The following is a 15,790-nucleotide window of genomic DNA, read 5'->3' as shown; positions in this document are numbered from 1 at the left end:
GGAGCGGCTGGGCCCGTGAGCCATGGCCGCTGAGCCTGCGCGTCCGGAGCCTGTGCTCCGCAACGGGAGAGGCCACAACAGAGGGAGGCCCGCATACCACAAAAAAATAAAAATAAAAAATAAAAATAAAAAAAATAATAAAAGAATGGTCTGAGATGAAAATAACCCAAAATCAAGTTTCACAAGCAGATCAGATAACAGTGTGTTAAGTAAAAAGGGAACTGGTTGGTGGCTCTGGCTCACAGTTCACACCTTCTGAATTCAACTTACCAACATGGCTATCCAAGAGTATGTTTCAAAAAACAGGGAATGTGTAAAAGAAGGGAAAGGCAAAAGCGTAATTTAAAAAGTTTAGAAATCATAAAGAAATTTTCCAATACATCAACCATACCACATAGAGAAGTCATTTGCCATTTAAGAATGAAAAAGATCAATACTTCTGAGAAGCTAAGTATCTCCACATTTTCTACAAAATATTTTTCATGTTGTAAAAAAAAACAAAATGTTTTTTACAGATTCTGAAAACACACCTAGAAAAGTAACCTTAACTTTACTGACCAAAGACCTAATAATTATAAGCTATAAATCTCTGTATGAGGCACTTACATAGAGCCAGAAATAATGTTTCCATACAAGGAGAAGCCCTCTGAAATATATGTAAGATACGAAAAGTGGCAAAGCAAAATTCAAAATATAATAGATCTGCAGACAGCAAAACAAAAGAAACAAAGCCATTTGCGGGGCACTCTAAAGAGCTATAAAATTATTGCAATTAGTCCAAGTCCAAACTTCTAACAGACTTTAAATTAGAGGATAATTAAGATATCTGTTAATACCAACTTTCAGAAAATTCTTACTAGGAACTTGGTTTGTATATAAGCGCTTTAAGATAAAAGTTCACTCACTGTTTTCCTGTTATAGTTAACATCTAAATCCTCTGTTTTTATTTTAGTTCCACTCAGTAATCCAAATACTGCATTTTTAAAGATTTCATCTTCACAGAACCCAAACTCTTTGGATTATCCCCACAGGCAGCCCCCGCCTCCACCCAGCCACCCAACCCACCAACCCACCGGCGCTGTTCATGTCCCCATCAGGCTCCCAGCGCCCCACACGGGGCTCCTCCTAAAGACTGCACAGCCCCGCCCCCCCAACCTTGTTTCTACCATGCTGACTTAAAAAAACAAGCCTTGCAATTAAAAACAATTTTGAAAGACCAGTCAGGAAGTAAACCAATTACACACAAGAATCAAGTACTGCAGACAAATGGCCAATGACATGAAGTCAAAAAGTGAGTAAGCAAAGAAAAAAATAAGATTTTGCATGACAGTAACCAAATGCCTTTTATTCTGCTTCTACAATGTTTTGGCATCCAACCATCAATAATTCATATACAAATGACAGTCAGATATATAAAATATAGGACTTTTTTTTTAAACCTTCAGGGCCCCAATTTTCATTCAAACAACAAAGACTGCATATTTTGCAGTGAGTGGAGTAGGTGGGGCAGGGGAACCTCCACGTGAAGTCTGGGAAAACGCGTTACTCATTAGTCCAGGTAAAACCATGCAAGATTTGATGTTACACAGAAGTGTTTTCCTCCATATAGTCACAAGATTTAAGATCATTGGAACAAAAAGATAAATAAATAAAAATAAACCTTGCTGAAGAGGAAAGCTACCACCTCTACTCCAATTCTTTGCTCAAGTGAAATGACAAGTTTCAAGATATTTTGTTAAACTGTAGCTATTTTAAGGCAGGACAAAACTGCATCAGTGCTTGTCACACAGCTTGCTCCCAATCTCTTGGCAGTTCTCCAACACATTCTAATTTTTTATGCACAGCCTTGCTGGAATCTCACCCCACTTATCTCTAAAGACACACTAAGTAAGATGTTGCCACATTACACAACCAACCTGCCATTTATTCCCATCCGTTCACTTTGAACAATGTCTGACTAAAAAAAAAAAAAAAATCAGAGCACCATCTGTGTGGATGCAGCTTAATCCAAATGATCCAATTCACATGGGTCCCCAAAACAAGTACCAGAATACTGTTCAAACTGGGAGGAAATGCTGTGTGTCAGTGCCCAGAGAAAGGCTGAATACTCACCAACCAAGGAAGGAGAACTGATACAGAGGGAAAAAAAACAAGCTCAAATCCCGACTACAGATGCTAGACCCTAGTCATGCAGCCACTGCCTACATTTTGAGGCAGATTATTAATCACGGTGTATTTTAAAGGATAATCTCAGGACTTAATGAGTCCCATTACCTCCGTGAAAAGAATGATTTAACACAGCATTACATCCTCTAAGTCAATGTACTCTCTAATTGTTAATATTTGGCCAAAAAAAAAAAGTCCTCTTCAAAAACAAACTGGAATGGTTAACCACATGCTGTTACATTCCATTCTTGCTAAAAAAATATATTTAATTAGCACATTTGCTCCTCATGGTCTGCACAGCTGCACAACATTCCAGTGATGGGCCAGCTATCGATACAGCCTTTACATTGAAAAACTACTGACTTCAAAAGTTGAGAAGACTGAGAAGCAGTTCTCAAGCATGACCCACTAAATATATATTTATTTCATGTGAACAAGTTTCCTTTAACAAGGGTATAGTCCAAAGGAAAATATATTATAATTAAGAAAATAGTCATGCAAACATACACTAACAAAATCATTCTTCAGAACTGGAAATATATATATATATTTATATATATTAATATATATAAAATTCAACTGACAGACAAGAACAGTCTTCCTCAGGAACAAGACAATAAATTAGCCTGCTGTCTAATTAAACTTTCACCCTTTCTGAATCAAAGATTTTTAGAACTAGGATGAAAGCTGATGTTCTTAATGTCAGGAACACATACTTAAAAAGCAAAACAAGCCTTTCGAAATGAGAAATCATCCTGATTATCAGGGAAATTCAGGAATTCTTCTGGCAGTGGGTGTTGATTTAAAAACAAACAAACAGACCCCAAAAACCCCCCCCAAAAAAACAAAAAAACCTACCTTAAAGAATAAAACACAAAGTGTGCACTGGTTTCTCTTCTGCTCAAATGGCACACAAATGTCTCTGCTCCAGGATCAGGGTGCTTCTTCGACTCCACCCCAGGAGATAAGTCGGGTATTTAAGGACAGCTGGCAGCACAGAGCTGTCAACCTCGCTGTGAGAAGGACCAGGCCCCTTTCAGAGAAGTTACCCGACTGATACCTCTAACCACTCGCCTCCTAAAATAGAGACAGGTGTGCTCATCCAGTCAAAGGTCCAGATAAGGCTACGTTCAAGCCTCCTGCTCTTCCTAACCTGGGGCACCAGGACCAGACTCTGGGCACTGTCTCAGCTCAGTGCCTTCCCAGGTGCCAAGACTCAACGTTTGCAGCTGCCTGTAGGTCAAGCTGAGATCCCTCCCTACTCCAGGCTTCAGTCAGCCCAGGCACATTAACCATTAAACATTTCCCTTGATAGGTTTTGGCCACCCTCAAAGAGAATGACTCCCACCAGGTTGGGAGTTTCTGAACAATCCCTCATTTGGAGAGAGGAAATCCATAGTGTACCTGAGCTCCATCACCCAACCCTGCTCCATCCATCACCAGGCCCAGCTCAGATTTCCCCTCTCAACTGTGCAAGGAGCCACCACTGGCCTTAGTGTTTAACCCTGGGAAGAAGGTCATTTGCCATTTTTCCTTGTGGCCAACCAACCCAAGTGAGACCAGTAACAACCACAAAGTACCTCACAGAAATTGCTGGCAAGGGCTTTCTTTCTCTTCCAATGAAAGGGTATTTCTCCCCTCTCGCCACTCCCTCTTTCCCTCAACACATGAAGAAACCATTTTAGCACCTTCTTCAGGAAGAGGCCAACTATACTAGAATTAAGGCAACAAAGAAGCACCAGCAAGTCACCTGCATCACATCCAACCATGTGAGGTCCCACGGCTTAAGAAACTGGTTTGCATAATCAAATATGTATATTGCTTTTTCTCCTTGAAATAGATCCCGGATCCAAAGATAGAATTTTAAAGAATTCAGCTGATACAAATACCCTAGGAAAGCTGAGCTATACTGTATGCTTTCAACAATTACAACCAAACCCAGCCCAGTAAAATTTATTACATTTAAAACCAAGATTATAATAACCACATCCATTCCATTTGCAACACTTTATAGGGTAGCTGGTTCCAAAGACTGAAATCTGAAGACAAAAGTAAAATCAGATGTTGTCCGATGCATATGGAGATGTCTCTCAAGGGAATTAACGCAACTCTGATGGGAATTCCTCTCAAAACAAACAGAAAGCACACATTATCTAATGATAGCTTAATTTCTGGTACTTTTCCACTATAAAACAATTTTTTTTAAAGAAGAGAAGTATCTACAATAAGCAAATTTGGGGTTCTCTCAATCTTTGCCGTTTTCCTTAACACCCCGCCACTGAAACAACTCAGGGAAACCGACAGTATCCATAAGCCACAGTTTTAAATATGGCCAGTAGTAATAAGATATTATGTTCTGTCATGCTACTTGTACCAACTGGAAGGGTGATAAACATCGAGGGGTTATTCAGACTGTGAAAACTTTACATCTTTAGCTTGAGCTTTGAGAACTGACCCTTATTCATGAGACGAACAAATATGTACAGAGGGAAAAAAGGCTTAAAAGACAAACACCAAAACGATAACTGCATGTCTCCGGGGTCACTGAATGGGGTCAGTGACTTTAATTTTCTTCTTTGCGTTCATTTTTATTTTCCATATGCTCTACAATATTTATTATTTTGGTAATAAATATTATTTTGAAATTTGTTAAATTGCTATGTTATGATGATTTTATGCTAATTTATACCTTTTTGAAAATATATATTTTACATAAACTATTCAGAAAAAACCTAACATACTGTATATAGTAGCAGACACTGTCAAAAAATTCAGGGATTCTAAAAGGTGAAGAAAATGAACATTTTAATTTTCAAGATGATTGTTCTCCCTATAAAAGCACTCTTATGCTACAGGTTAAAAAATACAATGGAAAATGTTTAAACATTGCAGAGAAAAATAATAAGTATTGTCTTAGGGAAGAATCTAGGTTTTTCTTCCCCTTTAAGTAAGATAAAAGGGGGGGGGAAGCCCTAGACCGTGATAAAAATATGCATTATCCCACCTCAAAGACTCTGTACAGTTGGTGAAGAACATTCCACAAAAATGTGTAGCCCTTGAACATTTAGATTTGGCCTTGAAGCAAACACACCAGGACAAAAATTATCCCTGAAACAGCCATCCAAGAGGGTAGGGAAACAACAAGAAATTTCATCCAGAACCAAAGGCAGTAGCCATTCGAGGCTGGTCTCTGCCCGGATGATGCTTCTGTCAGGCTCCCTTGTGGCCCAGTTTCTACATCTTTTCCCACACTCCACGGAAATGGCAAGGCTCTAACAAACTGCACATTTAAATGAGGAATGGAAAAATCTTTTCAAAACTTCAGCGTTCTTTACACCTTCAGTACTATTAATGCTGCCTTTCTGAAAGCCCTGGTAGAAAAAAATTGAACAGCGGAGGGTATATTTAGCTGATTAATCATTTCACTCATTAGTTTTTATCCCGCTAAAATGACATTTGTTATGGTGAGTGTTAGGATATTTTTAATAAAAATCAAAGTTTATTGGTAAGTATTTTCAAAAAATTTGGAATATATGGAGAGATGAAATTAGAACTCCTCCACAATCCCATCACCCAGAGATAACCAGTTAGGCTAATGAACTTACTAAGCAGAGACATATTTAATTACACAAATTAAACACTGAACATATATATTTCAAAAGAATAAATTCTATTTATATGTCATTCTAAATTTCATCCTATTTCATCTGTTGAGTAAAAAATTCGTAGTTATATTCTGATACACAGTTTACTGCCTAAGTAACGGCTCCAAGTTTATATGTTAAAGATCAGAACCAGCAAGGAAATCTAGGATCCTAGAGCAGAGATGTCAAATGGTTCTTTAGAGTTCACTAAGAGTGGAATTATGATGCCTATATACAAGGCCCAATTTTAAAGCAATCTTGAAGTTATAACATCTTACTTTCATATCTCAAAGCACACTTCACCTGAACCCCTCCCTCAATCAACCATTTAAAGTTCATGGCAGAAAAAATGCAAAATTCCTGAAAGTAAATTAGTTCATTTTTATAAGCTACATTTTACAAAGTACCAATACAGTTGAGGACGTGGACCATAAAACAGAAAGTACTATTTCCTCTCCAACATTTCCCTCACCGTCTAAGGACAAAGTGACTCATTCCTGGGATTCACCTTCCTTCAAAATACTATCTCTATAAAATTCCCCACTTAAAAAGCCTTAAAATAGCCCTTTGTCTCCCTTCATGGTGGCGCTTTCTCAATCACACACATCTCTCTTTCTCATTTATGTGATAGACAGATAAACTAGATATCATTATATGCATACATAAATGTCATATATAACATATAAGAATTTTTCATAAGAAAAAAGGAAGGATATCATTAAAATTCATTCCTCCCACTCTTAGCCTGAATATTCCCAAATGCTGAGAAACCATTAATTGGAAGTAATCTAAATCTCGAGTCATTTTTATTTTAAAATTTTCACTCAGAATTTTCCCTGTGCTATGCGGCTGCTTCCCACTAGCAATCTGTTTTACATTTGGTAGTATATGTAAGTCCATGCCACTCTCTCACTTCGTCCCAGCTTACCCTTCCCGCTCTCTTTGTCCTCAAGTCCATTCTCTACATCTGCGTCTTTATTCCTGTCCTGCCCCTAGGTTCTTCAGAACTTTTTTTTTTTTAGATTCCATATATATGTGTTAGCATACAGTATTTCACTTGTAATTTTATCTACATTTCTAACCAATACCAATGAAACCTGATGGTCTAATGGTTACAAAATTAGTTCCAGCAGCAGTGTTTGGGCTTCTACAAGTGAGAATAAATATGTCACAGAATTCCACTGCTCTCGTCACACAAGTGTGCAGTTTGGAAACAGTAAAGAAACCTGTTCTTCCCCACTCTTTAAGCTGACCCATATTAGTGGTGTCAAGCTATCATTCCATTACATCTGAATGCTCTACCCCTCTCAGATCCACACCCTTCAGAAGGTGACTTACAGATGCTGATGTTTTCCCACTGCTCTAGATAAGTGCAGTGGACAGATATGGCAACCCTTCGGAATCTTAAACCATCCCCTAGCAATAATCTACAATTGGCCAGGCTTACTTTTTTCATTTCTTTTTAAAAAACTAAATGGTTGATTGCTTTCTTTATTACTTTAAAAATGATCCTCATGGTAGTCTATTATATTATTTACTGTACTCTTCTCTATTTGTAAACTATTTCAAAATTCCAAATGAGAAACATTAAGTCATAGGAATTTCCTTTCATATAAGAAAGGAAATCACCCATCAACCCACCATCCAAAGCAAACCATTAATATTTTAATGTATTTCCTTCCAGTCTTTAATATAACAGAACTGGAGTTATACCATACTGTACAGCTTTGCATACAGATATTTCCAATGAATATTATATTGTTAGCATTTTCCCTTTTCAGGAATACTCTAACAAACCGTTATTTTAAGCAGTACATTGAATTCCATACTATGCCTGTGCCATAATTTATTTGACTATGCCACATTTGCTCTTCCACTATTAATATTGCTAAGAAAATCCCTGCTCAAAAGCCTGTCCTTATTTTTAATTCTTTCTTTAGATTACAGAACTACAAGGGGAATTTCAGCCCAAAAGGCATAAACATTTAAGTTTTCTGTTATATATATAGGACCCCCTGTTTTCCACTCAGTTTGTATTAATCCAAATGTTCTCCCAACAGGTGATGCAGAGGCCCAATCTCACAGCATCCCAGAGAGCATTACCTACCAATTTAAGTGGAAAATTAATCTAATTGTTTTAGTTCTTATTTCATATTACTGGTGGGTTTGAACAATTGAATACGGTTATTGGCTTCTATGCTATCTTCTTTTACAAACTATGTTCCTATCCTTTCCCTAAGCACTAGGGTTTTAGCGTTTTCTTATTTATTAAAAATAAGTATTAATCATGTTTGCTTTTCCTACTAATTAGACATAGGGACAAGTTTAATATAGACTTAGCATTATTTATCTGCATGATGGTATTGTTTACTGGAACGTATCTTTTCTGAATAAATCAAATTATTTGAAAGGAAGCATAAAAGTAAGAGAAACTAAGCAAAAATTTCACGTTTTATGAGAATTAAAACGTATTGTGATGGCACTGGATTATCCCACTTAGCTTTCATAATCTTTTGTGACAGAAACTGTCATACCACCATTTTGCAGATGAAGATACTGAGGCTCACAGAGAGGTCAAGGCAGCTTGCCCAAGGTCAATTAGCCAGTGCGTGGAGTGACAAGATGGAGTAATTCCAGAGCCTAAGGCTCAGGACTCCTGCATCCAACAGCCTCTCCTCAGCCACCCTAGCCCTGACCTGTCTCCTTCAACTTCTTGAGCATTATCTCCATGAAGGGTTCTGCCAGAACCTCAAATTCAACACATTTAAACACAAAACTGATTCTCTTCCCAACCAGATATCCACTCTTCCCCTTAACCTGTCTACTTCTGTCATCATGGTGACAACCATGCTCTTTGTCATTATTCGAACCTGAACCCTTTATTTTAGCTCCTCATCCACTCAGGACCACTCCCATCCAGTCACCCTGCAAATTGTCAGCAAAGGATTGGGTCTTCACAACCTTTCTCCCATCTCTCCCCTCCTCCTCATTCTCTCAGCCTCCACCATCACTTGCTCCCTTAATCTCTGGACCTTCACCATCACCTCTTTCCTGTCTCCTTGCTTCTAGTTTCTTCCTGTTCCACTGTGTTTTGAACAACTGCCAAAGTGTTGTGTTACTCAAATACCATCACAGAATTTTAGGTGTACAGGATCTTGAAACCTAAGTGCCAGATCCGATCAGTTGGCAGTTCCTGACTCGAACACTGTATTGAGGGTGTTCCTGGGGCCCCATCTCAGCTCTGCAGAAAGAGTGCCCTGATTGATTTTCTATGCCTCCCAGGGACACAGGGAGTGGTGCCCATGTGCCAGGTTTTAACCCCCACTAGGTTTTCATCTAAGTTTTTCATTTGATAAATTTAGATCTGAGACGAGAAAGATTAATGGCTTGCTGAAGTCACACACCTGGTCAGTAAAAGATCTTTATCTTCCGTGTACCTATAGAGAGTATATTCTATACATTAGGAGTATAAAGTCCTTGGATTCAGGAACTAATTCTTATTCAGCTTTAAGCCAGCCCACACCACCATCATCCTAACCCAATGACAAGCCTTGGCTACAGAAGGTACCCAATAGTTATTTACTGCATTAAAAACCATACTGCAAAGTAATCTTAGAGTAGCAGCAAAGGAATAACATTCATATAAATGTTTCTTTGTAAAAGAACTATAATTACACTACTTTGAAGAACAGGAAACTGAACTGACAAAGGGTTTCCACTAAGTGGTCTTGCGCAGCCTCTGTTAATCAATATAAAAATTCCATTGGTAACACAGAATTTTTAAAAATAAAAGAATAACAGCTCTTTTGACATAAAAATGTTAAGGTAGTTTTGAGAAAGCACTCCAAGAGGGGTCAGTGGCTTGTATAGCTTGGGTAGTCCAAAGAGAAAGGAATGGAACTGTTATCAGCTGAACGCCTACCATGTGCCTAGCACTGTACACTGCTATCTCACAACTGTATGAGGAAGTATTATTATTTCAACTTTACTGATGAGGAAATCATGATTCCAAGAGTAATGAACTAACCCAAGGACCTAGATGTGACCACATCGCTGGTATACAATAGCATTAGGATTTGAGCCCAGATCTGTTTGACTCTAAAACCCAAGCTCTTTCCAAACTAAGGAAAAATTTTCTGCAACAACATAATCATACTTACAGACCTTAAAGAACAAAAACTTGATTATGACTCTACTGAAATTATGAGTGACTGTTGACTAAAATAGACCACAAAGAGTTAAAAAAAAAAACAAACCACAAACTGGGAGGTAGTTTTTGCAACACATATAATCCACAAGGGATTATTAGGCAATCTACATTAAATCAATCAATAAAAAAATATCTAAAAGACATACAGACAAAAGACTAAACAAGGACTTAACAAAAGAGGGAACCCAAAAGGTCAATACTATAAATATATACTTAACCTCAATAATCAGGGAAATTGCAAATAAAAAGCACAATGAGATAACATTTCACAAATATGACTGGACAACATTTTGAAGTCTGGCAAGGTTGTGGAAAAACTATAACAGCTGTATACTTCTAGTAGGAATATAATCAATACAATCTCTTTGGCATTATCTAATAAGGTTTGGCATTATCTAGTAAGGTTGATGATGCATATATCCTATGAGCCAGCAAATTTCATTCCTGAGAGAGAGAAAAACAAATAATATGTTTGTGTGCATGTGCATGTATCCCCACATACATAATAAGAGACATGTAGAAGACCCATTCATAGCAGCCCTTTTATAATAGCAAAAGAAAAAAAAACACTAAAAGCAATCCAAATCTCCATCTACAGTAGAAAGAATAAATAAGCCATGGTGGAATACTACACAGCAGTGAAAACGAAAGAACTACAGCAACAAAATGAATGAGTCTCAGGAATATGTTAATCTGAAAGGACAAGTCACAGAAAAATACGTAAAGTGTAATTTCATTTATATAAAGTTCTGAAACATATAAATAAATAAGAATTTTTAAAAGGATAACCCATAAAGAAGAGCAAGGGAATGATAAACACAAAATTCAGGACCGTGGTTGCTTCAGATGGGATGACAGAGGGGCACATAGGAGACTCCGAATGTATAATAGGTTCTTCTTCTTGAACTAAGTGGTGGCTGCCTGAGTGTCTATTGGTTTGTGATTCTGTAACATATCTTTTATGAGCATTATTTTGTATATACAAATCACTTAATAAAAAACAACTTTAAGGGAAAAAAATGGACCAGAAGGTCAGGATATTGAATACACCAGGAAAAATAGCTGATGACAGAGAACAAGATGCCAGAGGAGAGCAGAGGTAGTAGAGGGGACCCTATGGTCAGGAGTTTAGCTTCCTGGACTCCAGTTCTGCTCTCTCAAAACTAATGCCTTCTTCTAGGGGAGGGGTGGGGAGATTGTTATTTCAACTTTAGAGATGTTTTAGAAAAGAACCTAAAAAAATGATTAATCTAAATAAACATAGTAAATAGAGCTCTTCCACCTAAAGATTATAGAACTTTAAGTTAAATATTTATTTAATATTTCTGTATTAAATAAGTTACAAAGCATGCATCAATTTCTTAGTGATGCAAGGGGAAAAAATGTGCTGATACTTCAGCAAAAGACAAAAGATACTAGTAAGAACCTTTTGATATGGAGGTCTTTTAGCTGAAGGAGTAAAGCAGTTTCTCAATTTAATGTCCATACAGACCACTTAGGGATCATTTTAAAATGCAAATTTTGATTGGAAAGGACTGAGCCTCTAAGAATTTACATATACAACAAGCTCCCACTTCATAAGTGATCCTGTCCTAATGTTGCTGGTCCACGAACCTCACCTCACTATGGTAGCAAGAGACATCATGAAAATGCCTTCTCTGGTGATGTTTAAAAATAGAAATGAGAATATCTAATTGAGACCGTTTCATTTTCCCCTGAAGTAGAGATTGATGACGTTATTCCTACACTATAAAAACTTGGATACAGGACACTTGTTATCAGAAAAAAATCAAGAGTACTAAACTAGGTCTTTTGCAAAGAAAAGGTGCTTTGAGAAACAGCAAAGACTGAAAACTTACAAGAGAACTCCAGGAGAGGTTTTACTCACGTGCACAGACTTAGAGAAATAGCTTTTCCAGCAGGGGTATTAGCCCTTTCCTTATGGAAGAATGGTTTACATTCCCAAAAGTCTCAAAGGAAGAAACCAGGACTACCATAAAGATATTCACAAAACATTAATTAAGGCCTGATTATCATGCAGATGTTGGTGGGGGGGCCCCACGTAATTAAAGGAGCAACCCATCACTGCATGTAAAAAATATATATGTTGGGCTTTAAAATTCTAAGAAAATGCTGTTAAAATGAAACGCTTATTATCTCAACAAAAACCACACAATAATTTCCACTCATCAGGACTATGTTTGTTTAGAAGTAGTAAAATCCTCCCATCTCAAAATAGTACTTCTACATGTAAAGTCATACTTTCATACAGCAAGACAAAATAACCACTCACATACTGTTCCAAGGAAACTCTGCCAATGCCAAGTCTCTGCTAAGGATGTGTCACTAGTAGAGTGAGGTCTTGTTGCTTGCTCCTGCAACATCACAGACAGTTGTTACTACTCTCATCCGAGAGATGCTCTTTACCGAAAGCCTGCACAGGAGAAGACGTACAAGTGACAGCAGTTTCTTCACTGCCCCAGTACTTCTCATTCATTCTCTCTGATGAAGGTTTTGGTCCATCCAGAGAAAACAGAGTTACAAAGAGCTTAACCTAACAGAATTCTTCACCTGGTAAGTCAGAACAGCTAAACCTCCTGTGACATCAACACAGGGTATTTTCTTACAACACAGTAAATCCAAAATGTCTGGATAATCCATGGAAGGAATACTCCCAAACATCATAATGCAACATGATTTTATACAACCAGAACAAAGGTTTAGCCCAAATCTAAAAAATTCTACATTTTAATGGCCCTCTATTACTGAAAATAATGCACATAAACCACACAATCTGCAGTCAATTCTATTCTGCAGAGCCACATAAAATCAAATGCCACTAACTTGGGTTCATTAGAGATTTAAAAAATAAAAGCAGACATACCCTTGCTTTGAAACACTGATCTTCCCTTCCAGTTAACATACTGAAATCCCCTTTTTCACCTATACATTCTAGAAGAGCCTGGGGTGAAATCTGAAATGTATCCCATTTGCCATCCCACACTGAAATGTAGAAGTGGCATTTAGAAGGGAAATTCCTCGGGTACTACCCCAGACTAAATAGATGAGGATGTTGGAACATCTCCTTCTGACCAGATACCAGCTACACAGGCCCTGGTGGTCTGCCCTTCACAATCCCCTCCCCCGCCACATCTGCAAAATATACGTATATAAAAAGTACACATACATGTAAACAAACAAATGCAGTCAGTTACCACCACAATCCCATTATTCATGACTGGAGACTTAACTTGGCTATCAAAGCCAATATGAATACCAATTTACCATCAACCATGACACATTTACCCAATAATCCTTAATAAAGAATCCGAATATGTAATTGTATTCTATTACAGAAAACGCAAACGATGAAAACAAAGCAAATACAGGTTAAAGAAATCATTTACCAGCCATCAAAAACATATATAAGTTCTTTTTAAAACAATTTACTGAATGTTAACATTTTTAAGAATGTCTCAGGGACATATGAACTAAAATATATCAATGGTTTCATGTCAAAAAATGGTTTCCTACAGGAAAAATTCATACTCTTAGTATTGATCGAAGACAGAAGTACCGAAATGTCGTAGCTGTAAAGCACCAAGTAATAAACATCAACTTTCACGTATGGTGAAATAGATGGAGAGGTGGGTTGTGGTTTACGAATTACGGGGGAAAAGACGCTGCGACTCCCAGGACAGACTGCACCACTGCCTCCGCACACCACTGGGCCCGGTCCTCCCGGCAGCCCCTCCCTACGACTCAGGTCCCTCGGTCGGAGATGTGATTCGGGTCCGCAGCCGCAGGCCGACTCCCTCTGTCCGCATTAGCACTGCAGGAACCCCTTCATCCCTGCACGGCCCAACAGGCTAGGCAGGAGGGGGTTACCCAAAGAGAAGACTCCCCCCCTCACAACTAGGTGACCTGGTCCTCCCGACGCCACATCCAGCTGAAGCTGCATGACAAGGTAGAAGCAGCTCCGGGTCTCGGCCAAGGGCAGCCCTGGGCCTGGGTGGGGCCCGGCGGGGGCCGCAGGCGCCGAGTGGCCTTGCCAAGCCCCGCCAGCGAGAACCAGGGGAGGCTGCGATACTGCTGCATTGTGCTGCATCACGGCGAGGGCACCGTGAGCCATCCATCTTGCCAAAAAAAATCACATCCCCGTCCAGATAAACCCCACCGAATCCATTTTTCTCCTCCGCCGAAGCACCCCCATACTCGCCCTCTCCTCACTTACTATCTGGCCCGGCTTTTGACTGGAAAAATAACGGACACGGTTTGTGTACCGATGCCCACAACACTCCCCCCTCCCCATCTGACGGCAAGCACTTGGCATCTTTCCTATCACAAAAACAAAGGGAAGGCTCCCCTCAAAAAGAGGGCCGCGGGCGTGGTGTGAGGGCTGATGACCAGAGGTACTTCCAGCCCACCTCCCCAAAGGCAAGCCCGGAGGGTCCCCGCGCTAGCACAAACCTGTTGAAGAGAGGGTGGCAGGAGCTGAAGGGCGGGCGCAGCGGCGGCTCCGCGACCCGAGGCGGCTCCCGCCCAGCCCTGGGAGAGCGGGGACGGCAGGGAGGGCGGGGGGCGGGAGCGAGGATGGGCGGGGGTGGGGGCGCCGGGCCGCCGCCTCCGTTTCAGCTGCAGCGCGGCGCAGCCGGGACCACGCCTGGCTGCATCCCCCGTACCGTTACGCGCAGAGCCCGGCCCTGTCAACACCGCCCCCGCTCGCCACCAGCCGGGGCTAGAGAGAGGGCACCCGAAAATACACCCTCCCGTCTGCCCACTTCGCAACCACCCCCGCGCCGGGGGCCGCTGCGCCCGGCTGGAGGGAGGCGGCGGCGGCGGAGGCGGGGAAGGAATCGGCCCCAATGCGTCCAGGGATGAGGCTGGGCGGCCGCGGTGCGCACGGCTGCTCTGCGACCGCCTCCCTGCGGAGCCCGCCGCCCCCCGCCCCGCACCGCCCGCGTACTCAGAAGCCACTGGAGACCCGGCTCCCCGCGCCGCCCCCGCCCGGGCTCTACAGCTTCCCCGCCCCCAACCCGCTTCCCAGGCGCAGGGCAACAGCGGGACAGCCGCGTCCTCCCTGCCTGGGCCCGCGCCCCTCCTCCCGCCGCCCAGGAGCCAGCCCGGGAGACAGTCCCAGTGAGTTGGCATCTTCCTGCCTCAGGCCCCCTACCTACCTCCCGCGGATAGGGGGGTGGGGGCGCCGGGGTCCCGTCCTCCTCCCGCTCCTCGGCGGCCGGGCGGGTGGGCCGGGAGGCAACTCCGCGGGGCTGTCCGCGGCTGGGGCCGGGGCTCACAGGACGGGACCGGTGGGCGCTGCTGCGCGGGGCTGCGCGCTCGCTCCGGGCGGAGAGGCGGCCGAGGGAGGGACTGGAGGAATCCGCAGCCTGCTCGGCAACAGCTGCACTGATTCCGGGGGTTGGGCGGGAGCGCGGGGCGGGGGGAGGAGGGGAGGGAGCTGCAGGGAGGGGGCGAGGGGCGGGGAGAGGGAGCGCGCGGACGCGGGCAGGCGCCGGGTGCGCGCACACACGCGCGCGCGCACACGCTCTCTCCCGCATACCCTCCTCCCCTCTGCCGCGCTCCTCCCTCCTCGGTTTCCTTCTCCCGCCGGCCCTCCGCGCTCGCCGTGAGACCCGCAGCCGCCCACCAGGCGCCTGCTCCGCGCGCGACCCGAACCTCGGGCGCGTCCACGCTTTCCCCGCGGAGCCTCTGCCCTGGCCCAGCGCCGACCTTGTCCCCTGCCGCGGGGACTGGCCGGGGCTGGCCTGGG

The 15,790-nt window shown here is 42.0% G+C and overlaps 1 protein-coding gene across 5 annotated transcripts in view; it reads right to left on the bottom strand.

The window, feature by feature from the left end:
• Positions 1-15,398, bottom strand: part of SPTBN1 (spectrin beta, non-erythrocytic 1) — a 168,197-nt gene extending 152,799 nt beyond the window's left edge. Inside the window, exons 1-2 of one of the 5 annotated variants that reach the window (XM_028496660.2) lie at positions 15,198-15,398; positions 12,314-12,395 (exon numbers count right to left, since the gene is read on the bottom strand). The gene's annotated coding sequence lies outside the window, so the exon portion shown is untranslated. Of the gene's footprint in view, positions 1-12,313; positions 12,396-14,490; positions 14,569-15,197 lie in introns of those variants that run through there. The other 4 variants (XM_055089181.1, XM_028496659.2, XM_028496658.2 and 1 more) reach the window with 4 other exon arrangements.
• Between the last annotated feature and the right edge of the window lie 392 nt (positions 15,399-15,790).

Source organism: Physeter macrocephalus, chromosome 12, assembly GCF_002837175.3.
Source record: "Physeter macrocephalus isolate SW-GA chromosome 12, ASM283717v5, whole genome shotgun sequence".
NCBI classification, from domain to species: Eukaryota; Metazoa; Chordata; class Mammalia; order Artiodactyla; family Physeteridae; genus Physeter; species Physeter macrocephalus.
Note: the sequence above shows the minus strand (reverse complement) of the source record. Positions and strands in the feature narration are given on the sequence as shown.